This window comes from Sminthopsis crassicaudata, chromosome 1 (genome assembly GCF_048593235.1).
Source record: "Sminthopsis crassicaudata isolate SCR6 chromosome 1, ASM4859323v1, whole genome shotgun sequence".
NCBI lineage: Eukaryota > Metazoa > Chordata > Mammalia > Dasyuromorphia > Dasyuridae > Sminthopsis > Sminthopsis crassicaudata.
Window position 1 is genome coordinate 191,917,609 of NC_133617.1, and position 19,766 is coordinate 191,937,374.

General features: G+C 34.3%; 1 protein-coding gene across 5 annotated transcripts in view; it reads right to left on the reverse strand.

The window, feature by feature from the left end:
- Positions 1–19,766, reverse strand: part of NFATC1 (nuclear factor of activated T cells 1) — a 202,702-nt gene that overhangs the window by 172,233 nt on the left and 10,703 nt on the right. The window lies entirely within an intron of this gene.

Here is a 19,766-nt window from a genome sequence, read left to right on the forward strand (position 1 = left end):
ATGGCATGAGTTGTTCATTTGGTAAATGTGAAGCCACTGGTTTAATGAATTCTATGAAACTGTGAAGCTATTATCACCCAAAAACATTACAGAAAGGGCAAATGTAGACCAGAATTCACAACAAGGAGTTTAGTCATTAAGACATCCTATATTTTGAAAAGTATCATAGTGTATGATCATAGCTGGGTCTTCTTGATTTGTAACTCAGCACTATATTCACTATGCCACACACAATCTCTTTGGCTGTGGCCCAGGTACAGAATTTGTAATTCCACCTTGCATCACTAAAAGAGAACAATGAGCTCTCCCCAGATTTCCAGTGTAATAATTAACTGATAGATATTCAAAATTGGTGTCAAATTATTTTATTTCAAAACATTCTTCTAGGGGCAGCTAAAGTGGCACAGTGGATAGAGCACCAGCCCTGAAGTCAGGAGGACCTGAGTTCAAATTTGGTCTCAGACACTTAACACTTCCTAGGTGTGTGACCCTGGGCAAGTCACTCAACCCCAATTGCCTCAGCAAAAAATGAATAAATAAATAAATAATAAAGTTATTCAATGTAAATAAATGTATAAATAAATAAATGAGCCAATCAATAGACAGAAAAAGGGAGAAAGAGAGAGAGACAAAAAGAAAGAAAGAAAAAAGAAAGAAAAGATGAAAACATTCTTCTAAGAAGTGATCTACAGCTTTCACTAGAAGTGCTGGTAGAATATTGATGCAATTCCATTCATTTTAGCTTTGAAGTAATTGAAACCCAAAGGGGCAGCAAAGTAAGATGGAAAGCTTGTTAGATTTTAAATCAGAAAATCTGGATGTAAATATCTTACTATTTACTATCTGGGGAAGCTTAGACAAGTGACATTTGTCACTTGTAGATAATCTACAAGGTTTCCTTGAACTCTAGATCTTATGATGAAATTAACTAACTTTCCTAAGATCACAATCAGTGAGACTCAACTCCTCCTCTCCTGTACAAATTTCCTTCTTACCATACCATACTAAAAGAGATTCAAAATACATCAATTGAAGGATCTAAAAAAAGTATATAAAATAAAGCATATAGGGCTCCCAAATTGTGTATGCATTTATGTTGAATTGCAAAAATTAAAAAAATAAACACGAAATCTCTTTTAAAAAATAAGGGGAAACAATATTCCTTACTTGTAATGAAAAAAGTTAGAATTTAAAAGTTACAGTATCCCAAATGTCAATGAATTAATGTACGGAAATCTACCATGACATGTTATATGTTACTTCTACATGAATTCTAGGTTAATCCAAAAACAATAAGAATTCTACAAGCTCCTAATAATATTTTAGGGTCTATAGTTCAAAGCAATTCTACCACAGCCCAATTAATTGGGTCACATAGCAAGTATCTAAGGCAAAATTTGAAATCTAGTCTTTCTCAACTGGAAGGAAGATGAGAAGGCTGGTTATAAACAAAGCAGTGAGTACATAAAAATGTTTTAATTGATAATATAATTCTATTTAATTAATAGGCACTACAGCATAATAGTGTATTTAATCTAAAGTTGGAAAAACCTAGTATAAAATCCTGTCTCAGAAACTTGCTGTGACTCTAGGCAAATCATTTAATTTCTCCAAGAATCTATAAAATGAGAATACCATCATTATCATCACTATCTAGCTATCTCACAGGATTGTTCTGAGTTTTTAATGAAATAATATGTATGAGAATGTATCTAGAATATGTATGTATCTAGAAACACTACATAAATATGAATTATTATTATCAATTTAGTAGTGATAACTTAACTTCAAACTACAGATCTCTATCATTACTAAAAATTTATAGAACTCTCCAATTACATTTTTTGCTAATTCTTACTCTATTCTGCCTTGCCAGGGTTCCTCCTTCCCCACTGCTTGACTCTGCTCACCATCAAACTCCCAAAACCTGTCATAGAGATTCTTCTGATAAAAAGTCAACTTCACCCCCACAGTGCTAATCCCTGTAGGGAATCTACATAAACCTAAGTAAAGTACTGCAACAATCAAGGAGCTTCTAATACGATCAAATTATATGAGACATTAGATTGTAACTCCTTGAAGGCAGAGACCGTCTTTCATCTGTCTTTCTGTCCTCAACACTTAGCATAGTGCCTGGCACATAGGAAACACTTAATAAATCTTTATTGACAGACTGACAAAATTAATAAAAATCCAAGTAACATAACAGTTTTTAAACTTTTTAAAGTCATAGAGATATTTTTATATTTTAATAGTGGAATCTTTATAAAATGAATATACTTCAGTTATATGGCAATGGAAAGGGAATGGAGTATTAAGTATCTACCATATATGTCAAATATTGTGCTAAGCACTTTATAAAATATTATCTTATTTGAGTCTTATAACAACTTTTTGAGATAGATACTGTTCTCAGTAAGACAAAAAGGTCAATGACTTGTTCAGGATCACACAACCTTATGTCTAAGGTCTTCCTGATTCTAACCCTCTACCAATGTGCCATCTAGATGCCTCAAATACTTGTGTAAGAAAAAAAAAAATAATAAGCAAGATCTACAGGTCTAAGTTTTCAGGGAGGTCTAAAATAGTAATAATAGAAAAAACAAGCTGGACCTGATAGTTCACGCCTATAATTTTAGTTACTGGGAAGCTTGAAGTTGAGGGATCCCTTAAGCTTGGTAGTGCCAAGCTTCGGTGTTGTGCTATTTGACCTCAATCAATCAATATTTATTAAGCACAGGAACACAGAGAAAAAAAAAGCAAATCACAGTTCTGCTCTCAAGGAGCTTACAATCTAATGGTAGAGACAATATGTAAACAAATAAAGGCAAAGCAAGCTACATACAGGAAAAATAGGGAGAAAATTAATAGAGGAAAGACACTGGAATTAAGAGGAGTTGAAGAAGGCTTCCTGAAGAAGGTAGGATTTTAGTTGGGACTTATAAGAAGCAAACATCAATAAGGTAAGGGGAAGGAAACCAAGATATCAACCAATAGGTTGATGATGAAAATGGTGCAAGTCAAAGCTCACATGCCAATTAGAGTGGGATCAGCTTCTGAATAACTTCTGCATTTCCAATCTAAGTGAGCTTAGGAGACACAACCATATATATTTTGAACTTGGGTCCTATCCATTGTGCTACCTAGTTCCATATATATATATATGTTCAAAACTAGCCTCAGATACTGACTAGCTATGTGATCCCAGGGCATTTAACCCCAGAACATCTAAAAATAAAATAAATAAATAGGCAAGAATAGGAACCAGGCACATGCTTTAATTAATATTAGAATAATAAGTTAGAAATAAAGTATATAGATTTTTAATAAAGTTTCTCTTTTTTCCTTTGATCAGCTAAATAATAAAATAATTTTCCACCTGTAAATGAAAGAAATAAAACTTTAGTGGGTGAACACAGAGGAGTGAGACATGACCTAATAAATAACAATCCGGCTTTGGTGTTGTTGAGGGAAGATTCCACATTCAAGTCTTTCTTCTGACACCCTCGGAACACCTGGTTTAAGTCTTGCCTCTAATACATACTGGACCTGAGAAAAACATTAACCTTTCAGGGCCCTCAGGCAACTTCTAAGATTGTAAAGTGAGGGAAAGGTGCTGACCCAAGTCAGTATGGGAAGTTTCTTCACTCAGGAGTTCCATATACCAATAAACATAAATGAAGGGAAAAAGAGACCAGAGAGAGACAGAGACAGATACACACACACACACACAGTGACAGAAAGATAGAGACACAAATAAAAAGAAACAGACAGAGAGATAATGGAGATAGAAGAGAGGAAAATAGGTAAGTAGGTAGATGTAGATAGAAAGTAGAGAAAGAAAAATAGGTAAATGATAAAGAAGGAAAATGTGTGTGGGGGGGGGAATAGAGATCAGAAGATGAAGATAATAGAAAGAGAGATAAGTAGATAGATAGCCATATATATAGAGATAATAGAAATGTAGATAAGTTAAAAAGAATAAAAGGGAGGGGTAGAAATAAGAGAAAGAGGTAAGTGGATCAGTAAAAAGGGTGATAGAAACAGAGCGAGAGAGCGAGAGAGAGAGAGAGAGAGAGAGAGAGAGAGAGAGAGAGAGAGAGAGAGAGAGAGAGAGAGAGAGAGAGAGAGTATAAACACATTGATACATAAATAATGACCAGTGATTTCAGTGGGTTAGGGAACTTGGGTGAGGGGACTCCAATCAAAGCCCAGGTTCAGCCCATGCTCCATAATTTATAATCTTAACTGCCTAAGGCATTGAGAGGTTAGATGACTGACCCAAGGCCATGATAGAGGAGAGATTGGAGCCCTGGTAGTCTAACTCTGAATCATTCTTTTATTGCCAAGCTGACTTTAGGAAAAACAGCCCAAAACAGATAGTAAACTTTTCTAAGGCTAAATGCCATGGGATCATGAAGTCACAGGATCTTAGAGTGAGTACTGGAAGGGATATCAGAGGCATCTAGTTCAATCCTCTCATTTTACAGATAAAGAAATTGTATCCTTAAGGAGGCTAAGGGACTTGCCTAAGATCACATATACTTTCAAGAAATTGATAGTCAACAAATTCTTAAAGGAAAGTTGAAAAGAACTTTGAAAATCACATTAATAATTACAAAATTCTCTATATGCATCCTAGTGCCTTGTATCCAGAGGCAATTAATAAACATTTTTTATTTGTTTGTTGAACACTTCATTTGATCTTGAACACATATTTTAAGAAGAGGAAATTGAGTTGCAGAAAACTTAATTGATTTCCTGAGATCAATCAGGACTCTAACCTGAATCTTCTGACTCCCAAATCTGATGCCTTTTCCACTCTTGCCAATCAGAGAGTAATATGAAGATAAAAGAAAAACAAGGAACTGGATTTGGGAATATTTTCATATAAATTTAAAAATAGGAATTTTAGAAAATATCCAAAATCTGAATCCTTTGTATAAAAGTCCATCCAATCCTAGGTTTCCACAAAATAGTTTAGAGGCAAATAGAAACATTCCATGTTTTAAAAAAGAAGAAAAAGAAGGAAGAAGTCTTTTTGCATGCTGAAGTAGGTAAGATTGAAAATAAGTCAAAGTTAAAAATTATTGAAGTGGAATTTGAATTTGAATAGTTTGATCCTTCTATTGCTCAAATCAGCTGTAAGAGGAATTAACTTTTCCCTACCTAGTTTATAATTTCTAAGAAAACTAGTTAGTGATAATTATTTGGAGATGTTTGAATTTATTTAGGTGATAGAAACAATCAGCAGGATGATTTCAGAGAGACTTGGAGAGACTTGCATAAACTGATGCTGAGTGAAGTGAGTAGAACCAGTAAAAAACATTGTACATAGCAACAAGAAGATTGAGCAGTGATTAATTCTGATGTACATGGCTCTTTTCATAAATAAGGTGATTCAGGACAGTTCCAATAGACTTGTGATAGAGAGAGCTATCTGCATCAAGAAAGAGGGCTGTTGGGACTGAGTGTGGATCACAACATAATATTTTCACCTTTTTTGTTGTTGTTTGCTTGCTTTTTGTTTTCTTTCTCATTTTTTTCCTTTTTGATCTGATTTTTCTTGTTCAGCATGATAATTGTGGAAATAAAACATAAAAGAAATGTACATGTTTAACATATATTGGATTATTTGCTGTCTAAGGAAAGGTTGGGGGAAGGAAGGGAGAAAAAAATTTGGAACACAACATTTTGCAAGGGTGAATGTTAAAATCTATGCATATTTTTTGAAAATAAAAAGCTGAAAAGATTTGCAACAACAACAACAAAATTCGGTTCTGCACATATATATTGTACCAAGCATATACTATAAGATATTTAATATGTATGGGAATGCTTGCCATCTAGGGGAGGGGGTGGAAGGAAGGAGGGGGAAAAATTCAGAACAGAAAGGAGTACAAGGGATAATGTTGTAAAAAAAAATTACCTATGCATATGAACTGTCAAAAAAAGTTATAATTATAAAATTAATTTTAAAAAAGCTAAAAAGAAAATTTCCCAATTACATTTTAAACTAATTTAGATCATATCTAGAAGCATCTAGGATGTGAAACAACCTCCCTTTCTTTACTTTCCAAGCTAAGCTGCGCATTTACTATCTTTGACTTAAGAAAACAGAAAGCTAGCTCTAGAGTTAAGAAAACCTGAATTCAAATATTTCTTTGACACTTAAAAACTGCATAGTCTTGAACAAGTCATAGTTTCTTCCTCTATAAAGTGGGATTCATAAAAGCACCTAATTAACAAGGCTGCTGTCAAAGCAAATCAAAGATACTGATATATGTAAAGCAAATATTAATGCACTATACAAACACTAAACAAACTACATCTACTCATCATCATTATTATTCATTCTACTTCTACAACTACTACTCAGAATCTATATCCACAGCAATGACAGAAAAATTTTCAAGTCATTCCAATCATAATGCTGGGCTTTAAAAAATAAAAAATAAAAATCTTAATAAATCAAGCATTTACTATTAAGTTTCCCTGATCTCCCAGACCTAGGAAATTTTTCATTTTCCTCCCTCAGAATCCCGACAGAATTTTCTTTATGTTTCTTTTATACACCAATCAAGCTTATTTTGAATTATTTATTTAGTTATTTTATTTTTCCTACTAAACAGTAAATTCCCTGAGGACAGAGACCATATTTTTCCTATCTTTCCCTCAGTTCCTGGTACAAAATTTGCATATTATAATGACATAATATGGGGGGAAATGAAATTAATTTAAGTATCAGTTGCTCTCAATATACTACAGGTAGGGATAAATATATTAAGTGCATATATGCACACATATTTCTAAATATTCCTCTATATATTGGTTGAGTCTCATTGTCTGCAAGAGAACAAGGATTTCTCATTTATTTTTAAATAAGCAAGTTGTTAAGCAACAAATGAAATAAAATAATTATATAGTTATGTTATATGACTACACAGCACACTTTTTACACAGTTTAACATTCTAAAATTAAGCATGTTCTAAAAATGCTTCCTCCATCTTTTCCACCCCTTCCAGTATTTTTTTTTTCATTCATGAACATATAATCATTGCTGCAGGTGTCTCCCACATGTGCTAAATCTATCTATGGTTTTCTTTAGGAGGTTTCTGTAATAATTATTAACACTGTCACCACAGCCTGAGATCATATATTTTCTCTCCATCCTCTGAGGGGTTTTCAGACTCTCCATATTAGATCCTTGGTCATAAATGAAGATTAAATGAAGGCTTCCCACATCTGGTTTATCTGCAGGCTCCATGCAACCAAACCACACTATTCTGTCTGCACAGTTTCTACTACCAACTTCAAATGTTTTTGATTTCATTATTGTGGGTATTCAAAACCCCTTCACAGCTTAGTAGATGGGCCTTCTTAACTTACTTCAGCTGAAATAATTCACCACCTAATGGCCGAATTTCTGGTGATAAGCCCCTCCTATATCTCAGTCCAAGAGGTCTATTTGCTTTTCCCAAACTCCTGCCTCCACACATTTGTACAGGCTATTCCTCATTCCTGAAGTGCACTTCCTCTTCTTAATATCCTTTACCACAAGAAAGCTTCCCTGATCCTTCTGGTTATCAGTGTTCTCTCCTTCCTCACATTTTCTATTTAGTCCTTAATGTATATGTTACCTCCAGTAGAACTGTTTTTCTTGTCTTTATCTCACCAGCATCTAGCTCAGGGCCATAGTCATACATAACAAGTGTTTATTAAATGTTCACTGAATTCAATTCAATTCAATTATTAATGCACTAGTACTCAAAGCCTTTTCAGTTTTGTAGTATCTTTGAGGCTTGCACTCTTATCAAATCCTTTGACACCCATGGTGAATCTTTGTTGTTGTTGTTCATTTAGGGTTTTCTTAGCAAAGATGCTGGAGTAGTCCACCATTCTTTCTCCATTCCATTATACAGATAAGGAAACTGAAGCAAATAGAGTTAAGTTACTTATCCAGGATACATGGCTAGAAAGTGTCAGATCTGAACTCATGAAAAAGGAGTCTTCTGGACTTTAGGCCATGTCCTCTATACCACCTAACTACCCTCTAGAGGAGGTCGAGCCTGAACCTTAATGAGACTTCAAAATAGGACTTAGTTAAAGATGGAAGCTGAAATAAAAGATAAATTATCTGTATTTTCCTTTTTTCTACTTTGTAAGTACCTATATTTTTAGGCCTCAGAAGAAAGAATCAAGTTAGGAATGTTTGTCTCTTGAATGCCAATGACCACTGAATCCCAGGTTTTCCCTACAGCTTCCTGGATACCTTTAAACATTCTCCTATTAGACAGCCAAGACTTGCAATAGGGGGGAAGTTTTGCCTTCTCTGGTGTTTATTTCCAAAGGAAAGCTGGCTGATCCTGGTCTGGGACTAACTGCTTTCACTTTGTCCTGTGTAGAAATGTTTCCACCTCAAAGTACCACATGCTTCCCTTTCATATTTTGGTATTACAGCTGGTCACTGACATCTCCCATAAAGACCTGAGAACAGCACAAATAGCTGCAGCCCTTCAAACAAGGGTGATCTCCTAGCAACGTACTAGATTAAAAGGCCCCCAATTCCCACTCCACCTCTTTCTCTTTATTATATTGCACTGGAGTGCCCAGACTCCACTTAAGCCTCCCACTGAAATCTAGTGGGGCTTAAGGGCAGGCCTGCTGTGGTTACTCATTCTTCTCTGTAACCCTTCTATTTGTAGCATCCCAAGAATCCAACATAAAACAAAGGATGAATTTTCTTTTTACACAAAAGCAACAACTTCAAAAGAACAAAAAACAACAGGCATGAGATGCTCAGGAAACATTAGATATTGTGTTAAATATTAAATACTGCTTATTTCCTCCTAAATTCCTCCTTGGGAAGCTAAATGTATCCCATTGTTTCTGTGCTTAGCTTGAAATGACTATCTTGAGTTGTTTAACCTAAGAAATTACCAGATGATATTTCCTTAAAGTTTTCTGTGACATAAAGCTGGCTTCACTGTGAATGATACAATGACAGGTTGCTAGGTTTTGCTTCATAACAGTTAAAGGCTTAGCCACTATATTGGGAACAGCTGTTAGACACTGATTAGAATGTTACTCCACTGAGTATTATTTATTTATTCATCCAGCAAGCATTTACTGAGCACTGGTTAAGTAACAGGTACTTTGGATGCAATGGATAGAGTGCTGGCTCTGAATTCAGGAAAACTCATCTTCCTGAGTTCAAATCTGGTCTCAGACAAGTGAGCTGTATCACCCCGGGCAAATCATTTAACCCTTTTAACCTCAATTCCTCGTGTGTAAAATGAACTGGAGAAGGAAATGGCAAACCACACCAGTATCTTTGTCAATAAAAATTCAAAATGGAATCACAGACTTAAATACTACTAAAATAATTCACCAAAACAACTTTCTAAGCACTGGGGATATGAAGACAAAAATGAAACAGAGAAGCTTATATTCTACTAGGAGGAAAATAGTATACACAGAGAAAACTAAAAGTGGAAAATGAACTTTTGAATCAGAGGAGTTAGAATCAAATCCAGTGTCTGCCACTTTCTGTGTGAACTGGTCCCAGTTGCTTTATCTGTTTATTAAGTAGAAAGCACTGGAAATTGGTTGATTATAGCTTGGAATCTATGATTTCAAATGTAAAGTAATTTTGATGTTGGTGGAAGGCACTAGGAGCTAGAAGGAGATTAAGATAAACTTTTTAGAAGATGGCACTTGAGTCCTTGAGGAAGCTAGGACTTCTAGGAAGTAGTTTGTTGCAGGTATGGGGGCAAAATAATGGAGACTGGGAAGTGGAATGGAATTTAAGGGAAATAGAAAATAGGTTAGTTTGGCTGGAAGAGTGCATAAGGGGAAATAATATGCAATAAATCCAGAAAGACAGGTCAATCAATCAATAAACATACCAGAGAATTGTGCTAAGTGACAGAGATACAAAAAGAAGTAAAAAAATTAGCTCCTGAGACAAAATGCAAACAAATATATGCAAAGCAAACTACATATATAAATATATGTATATGTATACATATGTATGATAAGTAGAAAGTAAATAACAGATAGAAGACACTGGAATTAGGAGGGGCTGAGAAAGGTTTCTTGTTGAATGTAGGCTTTTAGTTGGAACTTAAAGGAAACTAGCCAGGGAGGTCAGTAGTCCAGTAAAAGGAAGGAAAAGTTGGTGCCAACTTGTAAAGGACTTTAAATTCTGAACAGAGGGACTTTGAATTTTATCCAGAAGCAAAATATAGACTACCCTATTGAGTGAGGATATCAGTTCTTAGCAATATACTTTAATCTGTCTGGCTTAAGTAAAACGTGGAGTGTTGGTAGTAAACCATTAGTGTGTTTAGTAGCTGGAGGGGTAAAAGTGATTTGTTGTGTCATATGGGGCAGGAAATAAAGTAAAGAATCTAGAATTGAAAGAGACATTTTCCATCAACAAGCAAAGAACTTGGCTGCTTTGCTGGGCTACTGAGCCTGGACCATTCAAAGTTTCAGGATTTTAGGGAGGGGAATTAGTATGACAGACCACAAAAGAATGATACAGTGCTCCTGCTTTGAAGTACACTTAAGTTGTCATCTGAACACAGGGACATGTGGTTAAATAAAGGGAAAAGAAGAATGAAAGAAGCAAAGACTCCTTCCACCACATAGAGTGTAGCCCAATCTACTCACCACCCTTCCTTCCCCATCCAAGCCACTCCAGCTTCCATCTTCACCCAACTACAGACTAATGATCTGTGTACCCATCCATTATCAGGCTAGCAGGTGATTAGATTAATAATAAGAAAGTTAAGAGTAGGCATGCCAGGGGAATGCAGAAGGCAGTTTTAGTAGACTTTGAGAGCTGAAAAAAATTCTAGTACTAAAAGCACCTTAGCAAAATTCTAAATCACTAAGAAAACGAAGAGAATGCCTTTGTGAAAAATGCACACAGCCTTAGGTTTTTCCAAGTTAAACAAATTACAAAATAAAAGGCTTTAATGCCTCAACTTAATTATAAACACTCTACCAAATTGCCCTTTGTGGGCTATGTGATGATAAAGTCATTACTCTCTTTCCCAGAACAATAACAATAAACAAGTTAGAGTTCCCCAACTTCCCCACTGAGTCTGAGCCTTTCCAGTGTAGAATGTTTGTTTGCTTCCCTCCCAAGGGATAAACACCCAAGGCAATGACCTTCCCTAGTCTAGCCTGCTGAGATCCAGAAGAGCTTTGTTAATTATGATGTCTGTTGTTCCCAACTAACTCAATCCTCCATGGTACTGATTGTCTAGGCAGTGACCCCTTTGCACTTCCTCAAGTTACCATATCTGTTTCCTTTTACTCTGCCTTATAGCTTCTACCCAATTTTGTTTTGTTAGCCACCCAAATTCAAATTTTAACTATTTAGCTATGATATTTACACAGAATGAAAACATTTTCAGAAACATTTTTAGCAACTCTGGGATGTTCAAGCTGATTTATATCATGTCAGGCACAAATGTTCTCAACACCTATTAAAGTCACTTTCTACTAGATGCCTTAGGAAACTGGCTATTTGCCAAGAAGAGTTCATTAAATTACATTGTAGATTGCTACAAAAGAAATGGAACTATTTTAAACAAACACCAAGTAGACAGGAAAAAAAGTTACTTCACTATAACTGACTAAAATAATTTTTAATTAATATGGCTCAAATACCAAATAATATAAAGATATAATGTGTATCTCCTTTTTCTAATAGTACACTAATTTTCAAAACATTACCCCTACATGACACAGTTCCTGAATATATCCAGTTACTTGAAATATTTTTTGTTTCATCCTTTGTAACATTTTTTCCAAAAAATCAAAAGTTAAATTCTAAGCAACTGTAAAAAGTATATAGATTAATTCCTTTCCTTTGAGGAAAAAAATCTAAACAAATATTATTTCAGTAACCCAATCTACACTGCCAGACACCTAATTAGAACATATGCATAACAAACAGAACCTAAGAAAATGGAATGTAAAATGTAGTAAAATGGAATGTGCATAGAGTTTTGTAATGTCTATTTGTTCTCAAATCATCACAGCATGACTAATGTGCAACATTAATTTCATATTCTTTTGATACTATACAAAGTCCAGTATTAAAAGTCATATTCACTATCTCCTAACACTATATAACAAATACAAAATGCACTCTACCAATGATCTTCCCTTAACTCTCCTACAGAGCACCATTGAGTGTTTTTATTATTTTGAGGAACTTACCCATTAGGATTTGCACTCTGCTAAACAGCAGCGTGCATGCTAGAAATAGACTTGGGAAAAGTCTGATGGCCAAATTCTACCCTCAGAATTACATGTACATGCCTCTCTCCCTGACAGAGCAATGAAGGTAGGAGACACAGCCAAAAGAAGCAATGTGGCCTTTGACAAACTGAAAATAAAACTGAAGAACTATATTAGATAGGCCAAAAATGGTGCCATTGAAAAACTGGCTGGTGAATATGTGCATGGAAATTTATAAGATGCATTGCATAGGGGACTTTTCCATGTCAACCAAATTGGTATGATAGACAGCAACAGCCCTAGAGGTGGTTTTGAAGAGATAGCACAATAATCTGCCAACAAAGAAGGATTTGCAGAGACAGATCTAATAAATAAATAATGTTTGATAGGTTCTAAATATCTTTGACAAATAATTACTTAAAGGGATAAATTAGATTAAATAAAGTAAGGGAAAAGAAGAATGAAAGAAGCAAAGACTCCTTCCACCACATAGAGTGTAACCCAATCTACACACCACCCTTCCTTCCCCATCCAAGCCACTCCAGCTTCCATCTTCACCCAACTACAGACTAATGATCTGTGTACCCATCCATTATCAGGCTAGCAGGTGATTAGATTAATAATAAGAAAGTAAAGACTTTTAGAAGTTCATAATGTGTCTTGGTAGCTCGCACTAAGTACAAGCAATGCTTACCAGGGTCTCTCAAACAATACATTTTCCTTTCATTGTCTTTTTAGTATTTTGTTTTCATGGAAATTTTAAAATATGTTTATTATTTATAGCATCTGAAAATTAAAAATAAATTCAAAAGAATAAAATAATTATTATAATTAATGAAGGATAATTAGAGGGTTTTTTTTAACTCTCTCACCCCCAAAAAAGGTATTTTGATTTTGATTTAAAGATATCCTTTGAAAAGTACTTATTTTTCATTTAATGTTCTTCTTTTCTTAATAAACAGTGAGGACTAGAACTCTATGGGCAAGAATGTCACCCACAAAATTAAATTCCTTATTGAGAATTTGCCACTTATTCTTTCATTTATCCAATCACCCAGTATGATTCTTCCACTTGTTGAGGAGGGGGAGCATCATTAATGTATGATCTCAGAAATCAACAATTATCTTTTGGCACAAGATATTTTCTTTCCACACATAAAATATCAAGAAGCCACAAGCAATGATTTTTTTTTTCAAATTTTAGAAAATGTCATTGCTTTAGGTAGAGAGATTCCATACCACTACCCAGAACTCCTGAGAGTTCCCTATCAAGTTGCCACGGTGACAATACTGTGGCAACATTCAGCAAGGCTGAAATAACTTGGAGAACAAGGGCATGCAGCCATGATGCTACTGCCACACCCCTTAAACAGCTGATGGGAAAATCAGCTATTGAATTACAGTTGAAGGGGAGCAGGATTTCCCTGCTCTTAAGTGGAAAGGGAAGCCCATTCCCTCCCCTTCTTCAGAAGAGAGGATCTGAAAACCAGCATCAGCTGCACATCAGCTGTTTAATGAGTATAAAGGAGATGATGTGTGGATAGAACCGACGCACCAATCCTGGCTGACACCAATATTGGTGGTGGAATTCATTCATTCAGTTATTCACTCTAACAGTCAACAAATAGCATTTGAGTTCCTTTTTGATAGTCCTGGGCTAGTCATTACATGGGATACAAAACATATGATACACTGAATTTGGGAGTCACAAGTACTGAGTTCAACTTCTCTGCCACTTATATGTGACCTTTTTAGCTTCTATTTCCCAACCATAAAATGAAAAGTTTAGACTAATTGCCAAAGTCCTTTTGAGCTCTATGAGTCTATGATTTGCCTTTAAGGGGCTTATAAACTAGAAAGGACCCATTATATCTCATAGAAGTAACAATGAGAGGCAATTAGGTCATACAGTAGATATAGTGAGAGGCCTGAAGTCAAAAAGACTCATCTTCCTGAATCTGGCCTCAGACACTTACTAGCTGTGTTACCCAGGGCAAGTCACTAAACCCTGATTGCCTCAGTTTCCTCATCTGTAAAACGGTCTGGAGAAGGAAATAGCAAACCACTCCAGTATCTCTGTCAATAAAACACCAAATGATTTAAGGAAGAGTCAGACACAACTGAAAAACAATAGTAAAAGGCAATATGTAATTAAATTCAGAATGAGGAGTACAGAAAAATAATAACAACAATTCAGTGATTCTGGGAAGCAAGCAAAGATTATACTGTTTTGCAGTATATTGAGTATATATATATATATATATATATATATATATATATATATATGTATATATATATATATATATATATATATATATATATATCCTTACTCTCTAGTTTTTTTTTTTAATGAAAGTATCATTTTGTGCTTCATTATAGTGACTATTAATGGTCTATCATTGATTCATTTGTCTCTAATTTGGAAGAATTGGGCTAATAGGAAGAAAGCAACAGCTGTACTTTTCAGTCCATACTAGCCAGTTAAGCTATTCTTTTCTAGGTCCAATTCTTGGTAGTTGATTTAACTTACTAAGTTCAGCACTGTCTTGGCCTCTTTAACTCAGCCTAGGACACTATGAGCTTCAGAATTTAATAATCAGGAAGGAACAGAGAATCTGTCATATTCCCTAGCAACTTCACTAACCTACCAAAATAAGGAAACAACAGATAGTTCAATCTTCTGTGAAAAATGTGAAATATAGTTCCCTATTCTGAGATAACTTACATGCTATCTTCTTTACATATGTAAGGCCTACACAGGTTACAAGGCTTAGCTCAAATTATATATATATATATATATATATATGGTTCCTAGGAAGCTGAGATGATCTTCTACAATCTTAATTAGACCATCAATGGTTATTCAAACTGTTTCTCATTCATTGGATATAATATTCCTTTTTTTTTTTTTTTTTTTTTCATTTCAGCAGATAGCATGCTTTAATGGAAGTCAGTTAAATCAGCAAGTGTTTATTATTCATTGGATATAATATTCCTTTTTTTTTTTTTCATTTCAGCAGATAGCATGCTTTAATGGAAGTCAGTCAAATCAGCAAGTGTTTATTAAACACATATACTGTGTGCCAGGCACTGTGCTAAGTGCTGGAAAGCCCCCTCATCCTGGCATCAGGATGTATCTCAGTTTGGATCCAAATGACATACACTAGCAAGAGCTTAAACAAGCCACTTAATGAGACTTCATTTCTTCACCATGAAGTTGGAACAGTGACCCTTACAACATCAGCACAAAAGTATGTTATGAATAAAGTATTTTGTTAACCTCAGAGTGCTATATAAAAGTGAATTATTACTAAAACAAAGGACCTGGGAAATCATCTAAGTCTCACTGTACCCCAACTTTATAAGTGAGAAAGCAAAGGAATTTTTCACTTATTTGTCAATTGTCCTTTTTCACGAATGTGTCCTTTCTCCCCAAAGAGGCAATAAATCTCTTGAAGACAGGAGTTGTATTTGTAGGGCCTCCCATAGTACCCTTTCAAAATAAGTGTTCAAGCACTTAAGATGGAGCAACTTCTAAGATAATAATAGTATTATTAATATTAATTAATATGTTAATAATAGTAGCTAGAATTTATATAGTTCTAAAAAGCACTTTACAAATATTATTTTATTTGAACCTCACAACTCTTTGAGGTACGTGCTATTAATCTCCCCACTTTTACAAATGATAAAATGGAGTCTGAGATAGTTTAAATGACTGGCCCAGAGTTACAAAGTTCACTAGTATCTGAGAACAGGTTTCAATTTAAATCTTCCTGACTGCAGGTTCAATGCTTTATTCACTGTACCACCTACCTGCTATTGATATATATACTCAGCATAATAACCGTATTATAAACATTATTTAATATTTAATTATTTAATAAGGTTAAGTTATTTAATATTTAAATAAACATTATATTATTATACAAAATAGCCCTTTTCTATTGCCTCAGCACAATCTAAAGAGTTAGATTTCTTAATGTTCACTACTATAAGGCTGCTTTTTCAACTCAATTGTCTAAAAGTCTGGTGATTTTGCATAGAAACTTTATTAAATGACCCATCTGGAATTTTTCCCATTCTCTCCATTCACAGGAATACCAGTCTAATTCCAAGCCCTTAACACCCCTCTCAAGAACCAATCTGATAACCTAATAGGCTTATCCCCTGCTCATCTTGCCCCTCTAGTCCATCCTCCACATAGCAGTCAAATGATTTTCTTAAGGAAAAAGCCTAATCATGTCACTTCCCTGCCAAATGGTTCCTCAATTCCTCTAGGATCAAATGTAAACTCCTTTGTTTGGCATTTAAAGCCCTTTTGCTGAAATTTTATCTATCTTTCTAGATGCATTTCACATTACTCAAGCTCATGCAATCCGTGTTCCCACCAATCTCACCTCTATATCTTTGTATGGAATTCTATTCATTTCTACTTCTTATAAACCCATCTTTCCCTTCATGCCTCAGCACAGTCACTACCTCTTAAATCAAGCCTTTTCTGATAATTTCACCACAAAAATTATTTTGCTTTTCCTACATACATACATACATACATATATATATATATATATATATATATATATATATATAATTAGCTGTTCACATGTTTTATTTCAATTGTCAAACATTCGGCCTGCAGCATGCATTGGGCTTACAATACCACCAAGTGCTGCTCAAACTAGATTAAAATGTAATTGAGAAATATTAAACAAAAAAAAATACAATAGAACATATAAAATGTTAATATGTGGTTTTCTAAGCCAATATGAGACCTGGAAAACTTCTTATGTAAGGTTTAATGGCCCCTATTTCTATTTGAATTTTTTGTCACTTTTCTATACCACTTGGGGGTGAGGGTGGGGGTGAAAAATGACATCTCTTGGATATCTTGTTAGTAATTAGGCTATAACATACCCATGAGTTACATTTTATTCCTAGAAGGGATAAGGTTAAAAATATTCATAGTCTAAGGAAATGGAGAGAGGAATATTGGGGAATAAGGGTAGTTGTGATTGTATTGGAGACAAGCTCAATGGTTGACTATTAGTGTCTAACATTAAAAGTAATAGTCATCACTTCCTAGTACTATAGTACTTGATGCTAAATCTAAAAAAAAAAAAATGGTGGCATGAAATACAAAATGCACAAGACCACTGACCTTTCTTCAACTCTTAGACAGATAATCATTGAGTGCCTTGTCTTATCTTGAAGAAATTATTCATTAGGATATCCATTGTGTTAAACTTTTACAATACACTGCTAGAAATAAACCTGGGGAAAGTCTAATGGCCAAATTCTGCTTTCAAAATTGCAGGGACATTTTGCTCCCTAACTAGCTTCCCACAGGATTATGAAAGTAATGGATACTGCTGCAGGAATAATGTAGTCTTTGACAAAGTGAAAAATAAAATTGAAACTGAGGAACTCTATAAGTTAGGTCAAAAATTTGTCATTAAATACAATCTATTGACTGGCTTCTCAAGGAGGTCAGGATAAGATTTATTTTCCCATCCTCCTATTAGTTAATCACACTCTGCCAACATCAGGCAATAGTTGTTTAGGATCAGGCTTATACCCCTAGGAACACTGAGCCCCACCATGGAGACCACCATTCTACAGCTGTTATCTAGTCATCTTGTCATTCTTTACCACACACTATAGCTTATCTATATCTTTCCTAACATGTGGTGCCCAGAACTGAATATAATAATATGTCATAAAACATTTGATCAAGACAGCATATAGTAGAACATTTGGCACTTTTGTTTAGATCTCTATTAAAGAAGCTTAGGATATAAATATAATGCAATAGAAAAAATGCTGGATTTCAAGTAATAGTAATAATAGTATTACAATAATAATCCTTCCAGATTTGTAAATCATTTACATCTCCTTTAGTCCTCAGAACAACCCAGCAAGATAGGTACTATTTTCTCCATTTTACAAATGACAAAATTAAGGACAAAAAAGTTAAATGACTTGCTCAGCATCACACAAGTAAATTTTCAAGGAATGATTTGAAATCAGAGCTTCTTAATTCTTAAGCCCAGTGTTTTATCCACAGAATCACCTAGTATAAGTTAAAAGCCTACCTCATCTGTTTATTATCAAGTAGCCTCAGTCAATGAATTGATTCTCTCTGGGCCACTGTCCCCTCCACTACAAAATGAAGGGTCTAGAATAAATGAATTGCAAGATCCTTTTCATCCATAATTCTGTTATCTTAATGGTTGTATTAAGCTTACAATCTGTAAAACTTCCTAACCATTTTTCACTTCTGGCAACTCAATACTTGTGAATCTGATTTTTTTTAAACTCAAGAATCACAATTTACATTTGTACCTATGAAATTTCATCCCATTTGGCATATGTTTCTTTCCTTTGAGATCTTTTTTTTTTTTTTGATGTGACTCTTGTCATACTTATTCTTGTGACATCAAATCCTACCTTATACATTCACATGCATTATACTAAGCAAGTCATATAATAGCTGTCTCCCTCAGTTTCCTCATCTGTAAAACAAATTCCTCTAAAATTCCTTCCAACTCTTAATTTATAATCCTATGATGTCTCCAAGCCTAAAGTCATTTGCAGATTTGAAAAGCATATTACTATACTTTTGCCCAAAGTAATAATAAAAATGTTGATCATCATAGATACAAGAATAGTTTCCAGAATATAAATCTCATTAAAAACCAAATCTACACGGACATGGAATCCAAGTACAAAGATTCTAATCTTGGTTCTACCTATAATTTAAACTTTGTGTTAATTGACTCCCTATGTGTAATATATGGGAGACTAAATGATTTCTAATTCTTTCCAAGAAAAGTACCTTATTTTTCTAGGTTAACTAGGCTAATGGAAAGGATTGAGTAGAAAAAAAGGATATCCAAATTAAACCATTTTTTCTTATTACGTCATCTTGATAGAAAGAACTATTTAATTTATAGGTTAAAAAAGATGTCCAACCAAATGAATATATATATATATATATATATATATATATATATATATATATATATAATAAAATATATAATAAAAACATATTTCTATTATAAGTATATTTATAAAACACTTTAAGCACAGTATCTGATTTTATTGATTTGACCAACTAATAAACAAGCATTTATTAATCTCTTTCTAAATATTAGGCACCAACTTTAGTACAAGAAATATAAAGACTGAAGACAAAGAGTCCCTGACCTCATGGAGCTTCTTCTCTAAAAGGGAGGGAGACATATACATATATAATTTGAGAAGTGAGGTGGATAGCTGGGGGATATTAGAAAAAGCTTCAGGTGAAAAGTTTGACCTGAGTCTATAAAGAACCAAAGGATCCCAAGAAAGAGAGGTGAGGAAGGGCAGTATTCCAAGCATGTGAAACAGCATGTACCATAGTAGAAAAATGCACAAAAATGGACAATGTATGCACAGAATGACAATATCAGTATGACTGAACCATAAAGTTCATGGGATGGAATAATGCCTAAGAAAACTA